The sequence below is a fragment of the Somniosus microcephalus genome, chromosome 24 (assembly GCF_052327205.1).
Source record: "Somniosus microcephalus isolate GS21.2 chromosome 24, FLI_Smic_1.0, whole genome shotgun sequence".
Taxonomy (NCBI): Eukaryota; Metazoa; Chordata; class Chondrichthyes; order Squaliformes; family Somniosidae; genus Somniosus; species Somniosus microcephalus.
Genome location: NC_141010.1, coordinates 870,217 through 886,068, shown reverse-complemented (window position 1 = coordinate 886,068; position 15,852 = coordinate 870,217). Strand labels below are relative to the sequence as shown.

Sequence of the window (15,852 nt, the reverse complement as noted above, 5' to 3'; positions counted from 1 at the left end):
AAGTACCACATAAGAACATAAGAAATAGGAGCAGGAGTCGGCCATTTGGCCCTTCGAGCCTGCTCCGCCATTCAATAAGATCATGGCTGATCTTCTACCTCATCTCCACTTTCCTGAACTATCCCTATATCCCTTGATTCCCTTATTATTCAAAAATCTATCGATCTCCGTCTTGAATATGCTCAACGACTGAGCCTCCACAGTCCTCTGGGGTAGAGAATTCCAAAGAGTCACCACCCTCTGAGTGAAGAAATTGTTCCTCATCTCAGTCCTAAATGGCCGACCCCTTATTCTGAGACTGTGACCCCTGGTTCTAGACTCCCCAGCCAGGGGAAACATACTCCCTGTAAGAATTTTGTATGTTTCAATGAGATCACCCCTCATTCTTCTAAATTCTAGAGAATATAGGCCTAGTCTACTCAATCTCTCCTCAGAGGACAATCCCCCCATCCCAGGAACCAGTCTGGTGAACCTTTGTTGCACTCCCTCTATGGCAAGTATATCCTTCCTTAGGTAAGGAGACCAAAACTGTACACAATACTGCAGGTGTGGTCTTGCCAGGGCCCTATATAATTGCAGTAAGACGTCTTTACTCTTAAAATTAAATCCTCTTGTAATAAAGGCCAACATACATAAGAACTAGGAGCAGGAGTCGGCCATATGGCCCCTCGAGCCTGCTCCGCCATTCAATAAGAACATGGCTGATCTTCGACCTCAACTCCACTTTCCCACCTGATCTCCATATCCCTTGATTCCCCTACAGTCCAAAAATCTATCAATCTACCATTTGCTTTCCTAATTGCTTGCTGTACCTGCGTGTTAACTTTCAGTGATTTGTGTACAAGGACACCCAGGCCCCTCTGAACACCAACATTTCCCAATCTCTCACCATTTTAAAAAGTACTCTGCTTTTCTATTTTTCCTACCAAAGTGGATAACTTCCCATTTCTCCACATTATATTCCATTTGCCATGTTCTTGCCCACTCACTTAGCCTGTCTATATCCCCTTCAAGCCTCCTTGCATCCACCTCACAACTTACATTCCCACCCAGCTTTGTATCATCAGCAAACTTGGATATATTACATTTGGTCCCTGTGGTAAACCACTGTTATACCTGCCTGTGTGGGTGTTTGTATTCCACTGTGTACATGTCTGTACATGCCTCGGCTGACTCCTCCTACGAGTCCAGGTATAAAGGTGACTGCTCCACAGTCCCTCTGTATTCTGGACTGGTCGACCACTCGAGGCACACCTTCATTCTCTTGTTAATAAAAGCCTGTTAGTTACTCGCTTAACCTCAGTCTTTTGAGTAATTGATAGCGCATCAATTTTATTAACAAGATTTTTTTATAATGGAGAAGATCCTCACACCAGCATGCCTGGACTTAGACCATCGGGAGGCGGACGCATCCACCAAGTTTGCTCACTGCCTTAGGTGCTTTGAAAGATTCCTGATCGCCTCCGCTGCAACGGTCAAATCGGATGAGGACAAACTGGATGTCCTGACCTCCAAAGTGAACCACCGAGCGTACTCGGTCATCCAGGACGCGACCTCGTACACGGCTGCTCTCAAGCTCCTCAAGGACCAGTACACGCGCCCAGTGAACGAGGTGTACGCCAGGCACCTCCTGGGGAGTCGTAAACAACAACCTGGGGAATCGACCGAGGAAAACCTTCAGGCACTGTCTGTGCTTGGCCGGGCCTGTGGTTGTAAGGATGTAAAGGCCGCCGTGTACACAGAGGAACTTATCCGGGACGCTTTTGTAGCGGGCCACAGGTCCAATTACACACGACAGCGACTGTTGGAGCAGAGTGACCTCGACCTCAACAAGGCCTCTGAACTCGCACTATCATTGGACGCAGCCTACTGGGGCATGGATGCCTACTCCTCTGCACCGTGGACGCCGCGGGGAACGACAGCCTGGGACACGGTAGGACCGTCTCATAGCGCCGTGCCACCCCAGCCACATCCCAGCAACGGCCCAACTACCGCAGCAGTGTCCCAAGGCCAGAAATGCTACTTCTGTGGCCAGGCCAAACACCCCAGAGCGCGCTGCCCGGTGAAAAATGTGATCTGCTCGGGCTGCGGGAAGAAGGGACACTACGCCAGCGTCTGCAGGGCCAAAGCCACCCCGAACCACAGCAGCGCCGCGTGTGGGCCGTGCGGGCCGCCATCTTGGGCCTCCCCAGCCATGTGCGAACCACCGGAACAGCAGCCATTTTGGACACCTCCAGCCACATGGGGATCATGGACGCCGCCATCTTGGACGCCAGCCGGGACGCAGCAGGCCCCCAACACCGCCTCATCTGATACCCGCAGCGACACACCGACCCCTACGCTGGCCTCCGTTCCGCTGGACCAAGCGAGACCGCACCAACTGGCCCGGTCCACAATGGACATTAAGGTAAATGGTCACGAAACAACCTGCCTTTTTGACTCTGGGAGCACGGAGAGCTTCATCCACCCCGACACGGTGCGGCGTTGCTCTCTCCCAGTCCTGCCTGCGCACCAGCGGATTTCTATGGCCTCCGAGTCCCAGTCGGCGGACATTGGCGGCTACTGCGTGGTGACACTCGTAGTAGACGGGACTGTGTACGATAATTTTAAACTTCTGGTCCTGCCCCACCTCTGCGCTGCCGTTCTACTGGGGTTAGAATTTCAGTGCCACCTTAAAACTGTTACGATGGCGTACGGTGGACCCCTCCCCCCACTCACAGTCCGCAGCCAGCAGCCTCCAAATTGCCTGCCGCGCACCAGGTGCAACCTCTCCACACTCAGAGTCACCCCCTCCCCCCCACTGTTTGCTAACCTCACCCCCGACTGTAAGCCCATCGCCACAAAGAGCAGGCGATACAGTGCCGGGGACAGGGTTTTCATTAAAACCGAAGTGGAGCGGCTCCTGAAGGAGGGGATTATTGAGGGCAGCACCAGCCCCTGGCGAGCCCAGGTTGTGGTCGTTAAGACCGGCGAGAAGCAGCGCCTGGTCATCGACTACAGCCAGAGAATAAATCGCTATACCCTGCTGGACGCTTACCCACTCCCCCGCATAGCTGATATGGTCAACCAGATCGCGCAGTACCGCGTCTTCTCGACCATTGACCTGAAATCAGCGTACCACCAGCTCCCTATCTGCCCTGAGGACCGCCAGTATACTGCCTTTGAGGCAAACAGCCGCCTCTATCACTTCCTTAGGGTTCCCTTTGGCGTCACCAACGGGGTCTCCGTCTTCCAAAGGGAGATGGACCGGATGGTCGATCAAAATGCGTTGCAGGCCACTTTCCCATATCTGGACAATGTGACCATCTGCGGCCATGACTTGCAGGACCATGACGCAAACCTCGAAAAATTCCTCTGCACCGCCCAACTCCTGAACCTGACTTATAACAAGGAGAAGTGCATATTCCGCACAACCCGCCTCGCCATCCTTGGCTGTGTTGTGGAACACGGAGTCATCGGTCCCGACCCCGACCGGATGCGTCCCCTTATGGAACTCCCACTGCCCCACTGCCTCAAGGCCCTGAAGAGGTGCCTCGGGTTTTTCTCCTATTACGTCCAGTGGGTCCCCTACTATGCGGACAAGGCCCGTCCGCTGATCAAGTCCACCTCTTTTTCCCTTGACGGCAGAGGCCCGCTTAGCCTTCCACCGTATCAAGGAAGACATTGCCAAAGCCACCATGCACGCAGTGGACGAATCCATCCCCTTCCAGGTGGAAAGCGACGCGTCCGACTTTGCCCTGGCCGCTACCTTTAATCAGGCGGGGAGACCCGTGGCCTTCTTTTCACGAACCCTCCAGGGCCCGGAGACCAGACACACTGCTGTTGAGAAGGAGGCCCAGGCTATTGTGGAGGCTGTGCGTCATTGGAGGCACTACCTGGCCGGAAAACGATTTACCCTGCTCACTGACCAGCGTTCAGTTGCTTTTATGTTTAACAACAAGCAGAGGGGCAAAATCAAAAATGACAAGATCTTGAGGTGGAGAATTGAACTTTCCACCTACAATTACGAGATCTTGTACCGGCCCGGGAAGCTCAATGAACCCCCGGATGCTCTATCGCGTGGCACCTGCGCCAGCGCGCAGATCGATAGACTGCGGGCCCTCCACAATGACCTCTGCCACCCGGGGGTCACCAGGTTCTTCCACTTCATCAAGGCCCGCAACCTGCCTTACTCCATTGAGGAGGTCAGGACCATGACCAGGAACTGCCAAGTCTGCGCTGAGTGCAAACCGCACTTTTATAGACCAGACAGGGCTCACTTGATAAAAGCCACTCGCCCCTTCGAGCGCCTGAGCGTTGATTTTAAAGGGCCTCTCCCCTCCTCCGACCGCAATGTGTACTTCCTCAACATTATTGATGAGTACTCCCGTTTCCCGTTCGCCATCCTCTGCCCGGACAGGACCAGTGCCACGGTCATTAAATGTCTGAACGACCTCTTCACCCTGTTCGGTTTCCCCAGCTATATCCATAGCGACCGGGGCTCATCGTTTGAGCGACGAACTCCGCCAGTACCTGCTCGCTAGGGTTATTGCCACAAGCAGGATCACCAGTTACAACCCCCGGGGGAACGGACAGGTGGAAAGAGAGAATGCGACAGTTTGGAAGGCCGCCCTGCTAGCCTTAAAGTCTAGGGGCCTTCCGACCTCCCGCTGGCAGGATGTGCTCCCCGATGCGCTCCACTCTATTCGGTCACTGCTCTGCACTGCCACTAACGCCACCCCTCATGAGAAAATGTTTGTCTTCCCAAGGAAGTCCACATCGGGGACATCGCTACCGCCATGGCTGACGTCCCCAGGGCCGGTCCTACTGAGAAGACACGTGAGGACCCATAAAACGGACCCCCTGGTCGAGAGGGTCGACCTCCTCCACGCCAACCCCCAGTATGCTTACATTGCGTACCCGGACGGGCGGGAGGACACAGTCTCCATACGAGACCTCGCACCCTCGGGGGCCCCAGTAACCCACTACCACCCTCCCCCACGATCCAATATCCAACCCCAGCAGACGGCACGCCTGGGCCCCGCGACCCGCTCGACACCCACGAGGACTACACACCAGTGCCCCAGCCTACGCGGGACTCGACGCCGGAAGCTTCACTACCCCTGCCGTCGCCACGTCGATCACAGCGGCAGACAAGACCTCCGGAGAGACTCCAATACACAAACTTTTAATACACTTCACCCCGCCGGACTCATTTTTAAACAAGGGGTGAATGTGGTAAACCACTGTTTGTATTCCACTGTGTACATGTCTGTACATGCCTCGGCTGAGTCCTCCCACGAGTCCAGGTATAAAGGTGACTGCTCCACAGTCCCTCTGTATTCTGGACTGGTCGACCACTCGAGGCACACTTTCATTCTCTTGTTAATAAAAGCCTGTTAGTTACTCGCTTAACCTCAGTCTTTTGAGTAATTGATAGCGCATCAGTCCCCTCATCCAAATCATTGATGTAGATTGTGAATAGCTAAGGCCCAAGCACTGATCCTTGCGGTACCCCACTAGTTACAGCCTGCCAACCCGAAAATGACCCATTTATTCCTACTCTCTGAAGGTCTGTGATAGGATGGAAGGCAGGAGAGATTAAGAGACGAAAGGGATGATGGTGCAAGGCAAAACGAGATGGTAATGGGACAAGTTAAGAAACAAAAGATGACTCTGGATGAAGTGTAAATGGCGATGGCAGAATGATCGACAGCTGCCATGTGAGAGAGAGAAAATAAAATGATGGGGGCAGAGGTTATGGTCTGAAATTGTTGAACTCGATGTTGATTCCAGAAGGCTGTAAAGTGCCTAATGGAAAGATGAGGTGCTGTTCCTCGAGCTTACGTTGAGCTTCGTTGGAACAGTATAAGAGGCCGAGGATGGAGAGGTCAGAGAGGGAGTGGAGCGGAGAATTAAAGTGACAGGCGACCAGAAGCTCGGGGTCACCCTTACCTACTGAACGGAGGTGTTCCGCAAAGCGGTCACTGTTAAGTCCGTGAATGATTGAGACACGGACTAGCAGGAGAGAAAACAAAACGATCTTTACTGGTGAAAGGCATAAACGAAACTAACCAACAGAGGCTCTCTAGCGCCTTTTATACAGGGGTGGTCACTGCCGGTACTGCAGTCTGAGACCAGTTATTCTCTTAAAGGTACATACACAACAATTCCTCCCCTTTTAGATAAACAGTACATAACATTCATTTAACAACTAATGATAACGAATTACAATTACTGTTGCTAGATACATTGGTTAAGTTTAAGCAATTATAAGTTCAGTCTTTGAGGAGGCTCCCTGATTCTGTCTGGATAACGCCTCTTTGGAGTATCAGGTTCTTCTGGCAATGTTGAGTCGGAATCAATGTCGTCGTTTGGTTCATCTGCTTCCAATATTACCGGTTCTGCGGTAGCTGCAATTGGAACGTCAATTTCATTACCAGGTGTATCAGATCGTGGTGTGGAGTTGACGTTTTCCAGTGACTCTAGAATCTGGTCAGCATGGCGTCTTACAATGCTCTCCCCAACGTCCACGGTATACATGAGAGGTCCTTGTCGTGTACAAATCGTTCCTGGCTGCCATTTCTCAGTGCGGTAGTCCCGGGCCAAAACTGGTTGACCTATCTTAAAACTCCTGGTCGGCCTTTCATTCATATTCTGAAACTGCCTGTTCTCCACATCTCTTCGGACGCTTGGCTTAACCAAATCCAAGCGGCATCGTAGTCTTCGATTGAAGAACATCATGGCTGGAGTTTGGATGGTAACCGCATGTGTCGCATTCCGGTAGGCAAACAAGTTGTCCACCTTGTGTTGTAGGGGTATATCTTCATTGCACATTGCCTTGATAGCCTTCTTGAATGTTTGGACAAACCTCTCGGCCAATCCATTAGTGGCTGGATGATATGGGGCAGATGTGTAATGCTTAACACCATTGTTCTTTAAGAACCTCCGGAGCTCTTCAGACACAAACTGTGGTCCATTGTCAGAGCAAATCTGTTCAGGCAGCCCATTCCTGGCGAATATGGTTCGTAAAACTGCGATAGTTTTTTCCGTGGTGGTTGAGGACATTTTTATTACCTCTGGCCACTTTGAATGTGCATCCACCGCAATTAAAAACATCGAGTCCATGAAGGGACCAGCAAAATCAATGTGCACCCTTTGCCATGGAGATGAGGGCCACTCCCATGGATGCAGAGGAGCTTGTGGTGGGGCGTTTTGGACCTTCTGGCATCCTGCACAGCTCTTGGTCATCTCTTCGATTTCTCTATCGATTCCCGGCCACCACACAAACGCTCTGGCTAAGCTCTTCATTTTTACCCCACCCAGATGACCCTCATGAAGCTCATTGAGCACTCTATCCGTCAACTTAGGTGGAATTACTACTCTGGATCCACACATCAAGGTTCCTCTGCACACTGACAGCTGTTCTCTTCTTGGCGAAAATGCTGGCAGCAGTGGTTCACCATGTGCTGGCCATCCCTTCACCGTTAAATCATAGACCCGTGATAGTGTCGGGTCATTCCGTGTTTCCTTTTCTATGTTTGCATTCGTCACAGGGAGACATTCGACTATGGTCGAGTGGAATAACTCCATTGGATCCACTGCAAGGTGGTCGTCTTCCACCGTCGGCAACGGTAGACGTGACAATCCATCAGCATTTCCATGCTGTTTAGTTCCCCTGTACTCGATGTCATATTGGTGTGCCCCTAGGAAAAGGGACCATCTCTGCAGCCGTTGTGCTGCCATTATCGGTACGCCCTTCTGAGGGTTGAAAATGGAGACAAGAGGTTGATGATCGGTTAGTAGAGTAAATTTTTGACCGTGCAGATAGTGATTGAACTTCTTCACCCCCCACACTAGGCTGAGGGCCTCTCTGTCAATCTGGGCGTAGTTACGCTCGGCAGAAGTTAACGAGCGTGACGCAAAAGCTATCGGCCTCTCCAAACCATCAAGGAATTTATGTGACAGTACCGCCCCAATGCCGTAGGGAGACGCATCACACGCGAGCCTGATTGGCAGTGCTGGGTTGTAGTGAGCCAATACTTCCTTCGAAATGATTAAGTCTTTACTCTTCTGAAAAGCACGTTTACAATCATCGCTCCATTTCCATGCTACCCCCGTTCGTAGCAGGGCGTTCAGTGGATGCAGAATTGTCGACAAATTTGGCAAAAACTTATGATAGTAATTCACCAACCCGAGGAATGACCTCAGTTGCGACACATTTTCAGGCGCTGGGGCCTTAACAACCGCTTCAATTTTGTCAGGGGACTTATGTAACCCCTCTTCATCAATCACGTGGCCACAATACGATATCTGTTTCTTAAAAAATTCGCACTTGGGGCGGTTGGCTCGCAGCCCATGTTCCCGTAGTCTAGTGAGCACCTGTTCTAGGTTGTTAAGGTGTTCACTGTCATCTTCACCTGTTACAAGGATGTCGTCCAAGTAACACTGAGTCCCCGGAATCCCTTGCAGGACTTGTTCCATCGCTCTTTGCCATATCGCCGGAGCCGATGCTACTCCGAATACCAATCGATGATACTGGTAAAGACCTTTGTGAGTGTTTATCGTGAGATACTTCCTAGAGGACTCTTCAACCTCCATCTGCAAATATGCTTGTGCTAGGTCAATTTTTGTAAAACGCTTCCCTCCAGACAGTGAGGCGAAGATGTCTTCTATCCTTGGAAGAGGATATTGTACTGTGTGAAGGACTGGGTTCACCGTCACCTTGAAATCCCCACAGATGCGAACCTTCCTTGGCTCTCCGGACTTATTGCTTAACGTTTTCTTCATGACAGGAACGATGGGTGTCGCCCACTCGCTCCAGTCGACCTTAGACAACACGCCCGCCTTCTCCAGATTCTCCAGCTCTGCCTCGACAGCTGGACGAATTGCATATGGTACCGGTCTCGCTTTGAAAAACTTGGGAACTGCATTCTCTTCTATTTTTAACGAGGCGGTTACGCCTTTAAGCGTGCCCAGTTCTTGTTGAAATACCTCTTTGGCGTTAGCTAAGATTGTTGACAATCGTCCAGGAGTGATGTCTTCATTTTTACCGTCCACCGTCATTGCATGAATGGAGTGCCAATCTAAGTTTATCTTCCTGATCCATTCCCGTCCCAATAACGGTGGTCCACCATTTGGCAGTATGTAGAGATACAATTTCTGTATTTTCTTGCCATTGTATTCGACAGGCACCCTTATTTTTCCTCTGGGGTATACTTTTTGCCCCGTATACGTCGTCAAGACGATGGATGTCTCTCTCAAGGGTATGTGTGAAAATAGCCGCTCATAGTCTCGTTGATTCATGACGGTTAGCGCTGATCCTGTATCCAATTCCATTTTAACTTGGGACCCTGCTATCGTGAGGGTGACCCAAATGGTTCGGTGATCCTCTTTTGTGATTACATTGTGAAGTTTGAGACAGCTTAATCTCCTGTTCTCGGATTCACTATCGCTCATCTGGTCTTCGGAACAACTGTCCGTCATCTTTTGTACTTTCTTGTACGGTTCCTTAGTAGTCTTTTTGTTGTCGCTGGTCTTCTTCCCAGACCTACAAACTCGTGCAATGTGTCCAATCTTCCTGCATTGTCTGCATATTTTGTCTTTGGACCAGCAGTCCTTCTGGTCATGGTTAGTTCTGCCGCAGCGATAACATTTTGCAAATCCCCGTGTCATTTCGTGGGTGCCGTATTCCTGTGGTTTTTGTTGAATTTCTGCAGCTCCCCTGGCTGCTGCTTCATACGATACTGCCACGCTGAAAGCCTTATCTAGCGTCAGCTCTTTTTCTGCGAGTAACTTCTTCTGTGTTCCTTCACTCAGGAGTCCACAGACAAATTTGTCCCGTAGGGTATCTGCCAGTCCTGCTCCGAACTGGCAGTGCTTTGATAGCTTGCGTAGTTCCGTAAGATACTCAGCATTGCTCTCATCTTTGTGCTGAGTTCTCCTGTGGAATTTAAATCTTTCTGCTATCAACATCGGTGCAGGGTTTAAGTGCTCCTGTAGAACAGCAACAATTTCGTTAAAACTCTTCGCCTTCAGTTTGGCTGGAGTAATCAGATCCCGCAATAGGCCGTACGTTCTAGCGCCCATTACGTTTAGCAATATTGATGCCTTTTCCCCCTCCGCTATTTCATTTGCCTCGAAATATACCTCGACTCTTTCCACATACGTGGTCCAGTCCTCTGATGTATTATCAAAAGCAGTGATACAGCCAGTCTTCGGCATCTTGCAAATCTAAAATGGCGCCTCCCGCGCTTTGCCTTCTTCCCCGATTTAACAAAATGGCGCCTCCCGCGCTTTGTCTTCTTCCCCGCTGTTGTTAGCGCTGCTTTCCATGGTTTCCTGCGCGTTAAATATTAATTCGTTTTCTTTTATTATCTTCCCGTCGTGGAGCGGACCCTCTGGGACACTTCCCTCCCTCTTCTGAGGTCCGAACACTGCCCAGCTTCGAAACACCGGCCGCGCCCTGTCTGCTCCACCCTCTCTCTCTCTCTCTCTCTCTCCTTGCTTCCCGACTCGCTGCCCGGCCCCGTTGAAAGGCCACCCGATCGAGCTTCAGCCCGCCGCAGCCCAGGAAGGATCAGAGCACTACCTGCCACCAGCCCGATTAGCTGGGAAACCACGGACCGAGGAACCCAGCCTGGCTCTGGAAAGTCGCTCCTGCAAGTTTTGAACTCGATGATTGACGGTCGACGCCCGTTTCTCGAGTTTCAATGGCCTATTTTTTTATTTTTTTTATTTTTTCTTCTTTCTTCTGGCTCCGACCTTCAACAACGTCGTCGGAGCTGTTGCTGAGTTGCAGGTAAGTTCGTTTCTAACTCGTCGCCAGTGTTAAGTCCGTGAATGATTGAGACACGGACTAGCAGGAGAGAAAACAAAACGATCTTTACTGGTGGAAGGCATAAACAAAACTAACCAACAGAGGCTCTCTAGCGCCTTTTATACAGGGGTGGTCACTGCCGGTACTGCAGTCTGAGACCAGTTATTCTCTTAAAGGTACATACACAACAGTCACTGTGATGAAATAACTGTGTTCTGATATTTGTACTTGCACTTGTAATGTCTGGAATGTTCCACTAGGGGGAACCACTGATGCTCCTCCCTGGCCCCGCCCCTCTTCTGGTATGTTCTACCAAGGGCTCGGTCGATGATGGACTCTGTTAACTCTGCCATGATTCTTATTTAATAAAAGGCTTCAGTCTTAAGCTTTAACTTCGGATTCGGGCAGTTATTTGGCACATCAATTTTATTAAATAACAACTTTTGGAAGATGGATCGATTTTTGAAACCAGAGCGTCTGGATATCGATCCCCATTCGGCAGATGCATCGAAGAAATTTACGCATTGGCTCCGATGTTTTGAACACTTCATCGCATCATCGACCGATCCGACGGTTAACAAGTTGGGTCTTCTAACCAACTTGGTAAGTCATCAAACTTACTCTGTAATTGAAGATATCACTACATATGAAGAGGCCCTCGCAGCTCTTAAAGCCCAGTACCTTAAGTCGGTTAACGAAGTATACGCCAGGTATCTCCTGTCTACTCGCAGGCAATTACCCGAGGAATCTCTGGACGATTTCCTGCAGGACCTTAAGGCTTTGGCTAAGGGTTGCAACTACAAGGCTGTCTCTGCCATAGTGTATCAGGAAGAAGCCATCCGCGATTCTTTCATATCTGGCCTCCGATCTAATTATATTAGACAGAGACTCCTCGAGAACGACTCGTTAGTTTTAAAAACGGTTGTCGCTGCTGCTCGATCGTTAGATGTAGCCCAGAAGAATTCAGAAGTGTATGCATCAGCCCATGCATCTCTCTCAGCCTCGTGTGTTCCGAGTATGGAGGCATCCATAACACCAATGGAGCCCCCACTTAATCCTATTGTTGCGGCTGTGCCCCATGGGTCTAAGTGTTATTTTTGTGGCCAATCTAAACACCCCAGGCAAAGTTGCCCAGCCAGAGAGGCTACCTGTTTTAAATGTAAGAAACGGGGACATTTTCGTAAACTGTGTAAGGGTAATCCTGTACCCGATGTCTTCTCTGCTGCCGCCTATTGTTTTACTCTAGCCTCGGCTACGGTTGACCAGACCATACCGTGTTCCTTGTCAAAATCTATGATGGACATTAAGATTAATGGTCGTCCTACTGGGTGTTTGATAGACTGTGGCAGTACTGAAAGTTTTATACACCCCAACCTTGTTAACTCCTGTTCATTGAAGGTGTATCCTACTCGAAGTGAAATTGTGATGGCGTCCAAATCCCTCACTTCGGAGGTAACTGGATATTGTAAAGTCACATTGACCGTTAAGGATACGGAGTATAAGGATTTTAAACTCCTCATATTACCTCAGTTGTGTGTGAACTTAATATTAGGCTTGGACTTCCAGTGTCAGCATGAGAGCGTTACCCTTAGGTATGGTGGATCCCAGCCTCCGCTCACAGTCTGCGGCCTTTCTACATTAAACGTAAGCCCGCCTTCTTTGTTTGCAAACCTTGCTCCTAATTGTAGACCTATAGCGACTAAGAGTTGACGGTATAGTTCAGAAGATAAAACATTTATAAAAGAGGAAGTGGAAAGGCTTCAACGGGAGGGAACCATCGAACACAGTGGTAGCCCGTGGCGTGCCCAGGTGGTGGTGGTTAAAACTAATGAGAAGAAAAGACTTGTGGTCGATTATAGCCAGACTATAAACTTGTATACCCAATTAGACGCCTATCCTTTGCCTCGTATTTCTGAGATGGTGAACCAGATAGCTCAGTACCGCGTGTTCTCCACCATTGATTTAAAGTCTGCCTACCATCAACTCCCCATCAAAATAGAAGACCGACCTTATACGGCCTTCGAAGCTAATGGGCGCCTGTTCCAATTCCTTCGGGTGCCCTTTGGAGTGACGAATGGGGTATCCGTCTTCCAACAGGAGATGGATCGTATGGTGGATGAATACGCGTTGGAAGCAACATTCCCGTACCTGGACAATGTTACCATCTGGGCGTGACCAACGGGAGCATGATCAAAATCTCGCGAAGTTCCTAGAGACTGCAAAGAGGTTAAACCTGACCTACAATGAAAACAAGTGTACCTTCAATACTACACGTTTGTGTATTCTTGGTTGCATTGTGGAGAATGGGGTAATCGGGCTGTGGTAAACCACTGTTTGTATTCCACTGTGTACATGCCTCGGCTGACTCCTCCCACGAGTCCAGGTATAAAGGTGACTGCTCCACAGTCCCTCTGTATTCTGGACTGGTCGACCACTCGAGGCACACCTTCATTCTCTTGTTAATAAAAGCCTGTTAGTTACTCGCTTAACCTCAGTCTTTTGAGTAATTGATAGCGCATCAATTTTATTAACAAGATTTTTTTATAATGGAGAAGATCCTCACACCAGCATGCCTGGACTTAGACCATCGGGAGGCGGACGCATCCACCAAGTTTGCTCACTGGCTTAGGTGCTTTGAAAGATTCCTGATCGCCTCCGCTGCAACGGTCAAATCGGATGAGGACAAACTGGATGTCCTGATCTCCAAAGTGAACCACCGAGCGTACTCGGTCATCCAGGACGCGACCTCGTACACGGCTGCTCTCAAGCTCCTCAAGGACCAGTACACGCGCCCAGTGAACGAGGTGTACGCCAGGCACCTCCTGGGGAGTCGTAAACAACAACCTGGGGAATCGACTGAGGAATACCTTCAGGCACTGTCTGTGCTTGGCCGGGCCTGTGGTTGTAAGGATGTAAAGGCCGCCGTGTACACAGAGGAACTTATCTGGGACGCTTTTGTGGCGGGCCACAGGTCCAATTACACCCGACAGCGACTGTTAGAGCAGAGTGACCTCGACCTCAACAAGGCCTCTGAACTCGCACTATCATTGGACGCAGCCTACCGGGGCATGGATGCCTACTCCTCTGCACCGTGGACGCCGCGGGGAACAACAGCCTGGGACACGGTAGGACCGTCTCATAGCGCCGTGCCACCCCAGCCACATCCCAGCAACGGCCCAACTACCGCAGCAGTGTCCCAAGGCCAGAAATGCTACTTCTGTGGCCAGGCCAAACACCCCAGAGCGCGCTGCCCGGTGAAAAACGCGATCTGCTCGGGCTGCGGGAAGAAGGGACACTACGCCAGCGTCTGCAGGGCCAAAGCCACCCCGAACCCCAGCAGCGCCGCGTGTGGGCCGTGCGGGCCGCCATCTTGGGCCTCCCCAGCCATGTGCAAACCACCGGAACAGCAGCCATTTTGGACGCCTCCAGCCACATGGGGATCATGGACGCCGCCATCTTGGACGCCAGCCACCATCTTGGCCCCCAACACCGCCTCATCTGATACCCGCAACGACACACCGACCGCCACGCTGGCCTCCGTTACGCTGGACCAAGCGAGACCGCACCAACTGGCCCGGTCCACAATGGATATCAAGGTAAATGGTCACGAAACAATCTGCCATTTTGACTGTGGGAGCACGGAGAGCTTCATCCACCCCGACACGGTGCGGCGTTGCTCTCTCCCAGTCCTGCCTGCGCACCAGCAGATTTCTATGGCCTCCGAGTCCCAGTCGGCGGACATTGGCGACTACTGCATGGTGACACTCTTAGTAGACGGGACTGTGTACGATAATTTTAAACTTCTGGTCCTGCCCCACCTCTGCGCTGCCGTTCTACTGGGGTTAGATTTTCAGTGCCACCTTAAAAGTGTTACGATGGCGTACGGTGGACCCCTCCCCCCACTCACAGTCCGCAGCCAGCAGCTTCCAAATTGCCCGCCGCGCACCAGGTGCAACCTCTCCACACTCAGAGTCACCACCCCCCCCCCCCCCCCCCACTGTTTGCTAACCTCACCCCCGACTGTAAGCCCATCGCCACAAAGAGCAGGCAATACAGTGCCGGGGACAGGGTTTTCATTAAAACCGAAGTGGAGCGGCTCCTGAAGGAGGGGATTATTGAGGGCAGCACCAGCCCCTGGCGAGCCCAGGTTGTGGTCGTTAAGACCGGCGAGAAGCAGCGCCTGGTCATCGACTACAGCCAGACAATAAATCGCTACACCCTGCTGGACGCTTACCCACTCCCCCGCATAGCTGATATGGTCAACCAGATCGCGCAGTACCGCGTCTTCTCGACCATTGACCTGAAATCAGCGTACCACCAGCTCCCTATCCGCCCTGAGGACCGCCAGTATACTGCCTTTGAGGCAAACAGCCGCCTCTATCACTTCCTTAGGGTTCCCTTTGGCGTCACCAACGGGGTCTCCGTCTTCCAAAGGGAGATGGACCGGATGGTCGATCAAAATGCGTTGCAGGCCACCTTCCCATATCTGGACAATGTGACCATCTGCGGCCATGACTTGCAGGACCATGACGCAAACCTCGAAAAATTCTTCTGCACCGCCCAACTCCTGAACCTGACGTATAACAAGGAGAAGTGCATATTCCGCACAACCCGCCTCGCCATCCTTGGCTGTGTTGTGGAACACTGAGTCATCGGTCCCGACCCCGACCGGATGCGTCCCCTTATGGAACTCCCACTGCCTCAAGGCCCTGAAGAGGTGCCTAGGGTTTTTCTCCTATTACGCCCAGTGGGTCCCCTACTATGCGGACAAGGCCCGTCCGCTGATCAAGTCCACCTCTTTTCCCGTGACAGCAGAGGCCCGCTTAGCCTTCCACCGTATCAAGGAAGACATTGCCAAAGCCACCATGCACGCAGTGGACGAATCCATCCCCTTCCAGGTGGAAAGCGACGCGTCTGACTTTGCCCTGGCCGCTACCCTTAATCAGGCGGGGAGACCCGTGGCCTTCTTTTCACGAACCCTCCAGGGCCCGGAGACCAGACACTCCGCTGTTGAGAAGGAGGCCCAGGCTATTGTGGAGGCTGTGCGTCATTGG

At 51.3% G+C, this 15,852-nt stretch overlaps 1 protein-coding gene across 1 annotated transcript in view; it reads left to right on the top strand.

Annotated features, from left to right (window-relative positions):
- psmc3ip (PSMC3 interacting protein) overlaps positions 1-15,852 on the top strand; it is a 63,431-nt gene that overhangs the window by 12,955 nt on the left and 34,624 nt on the right. The window lies entirely within an intron of this gene.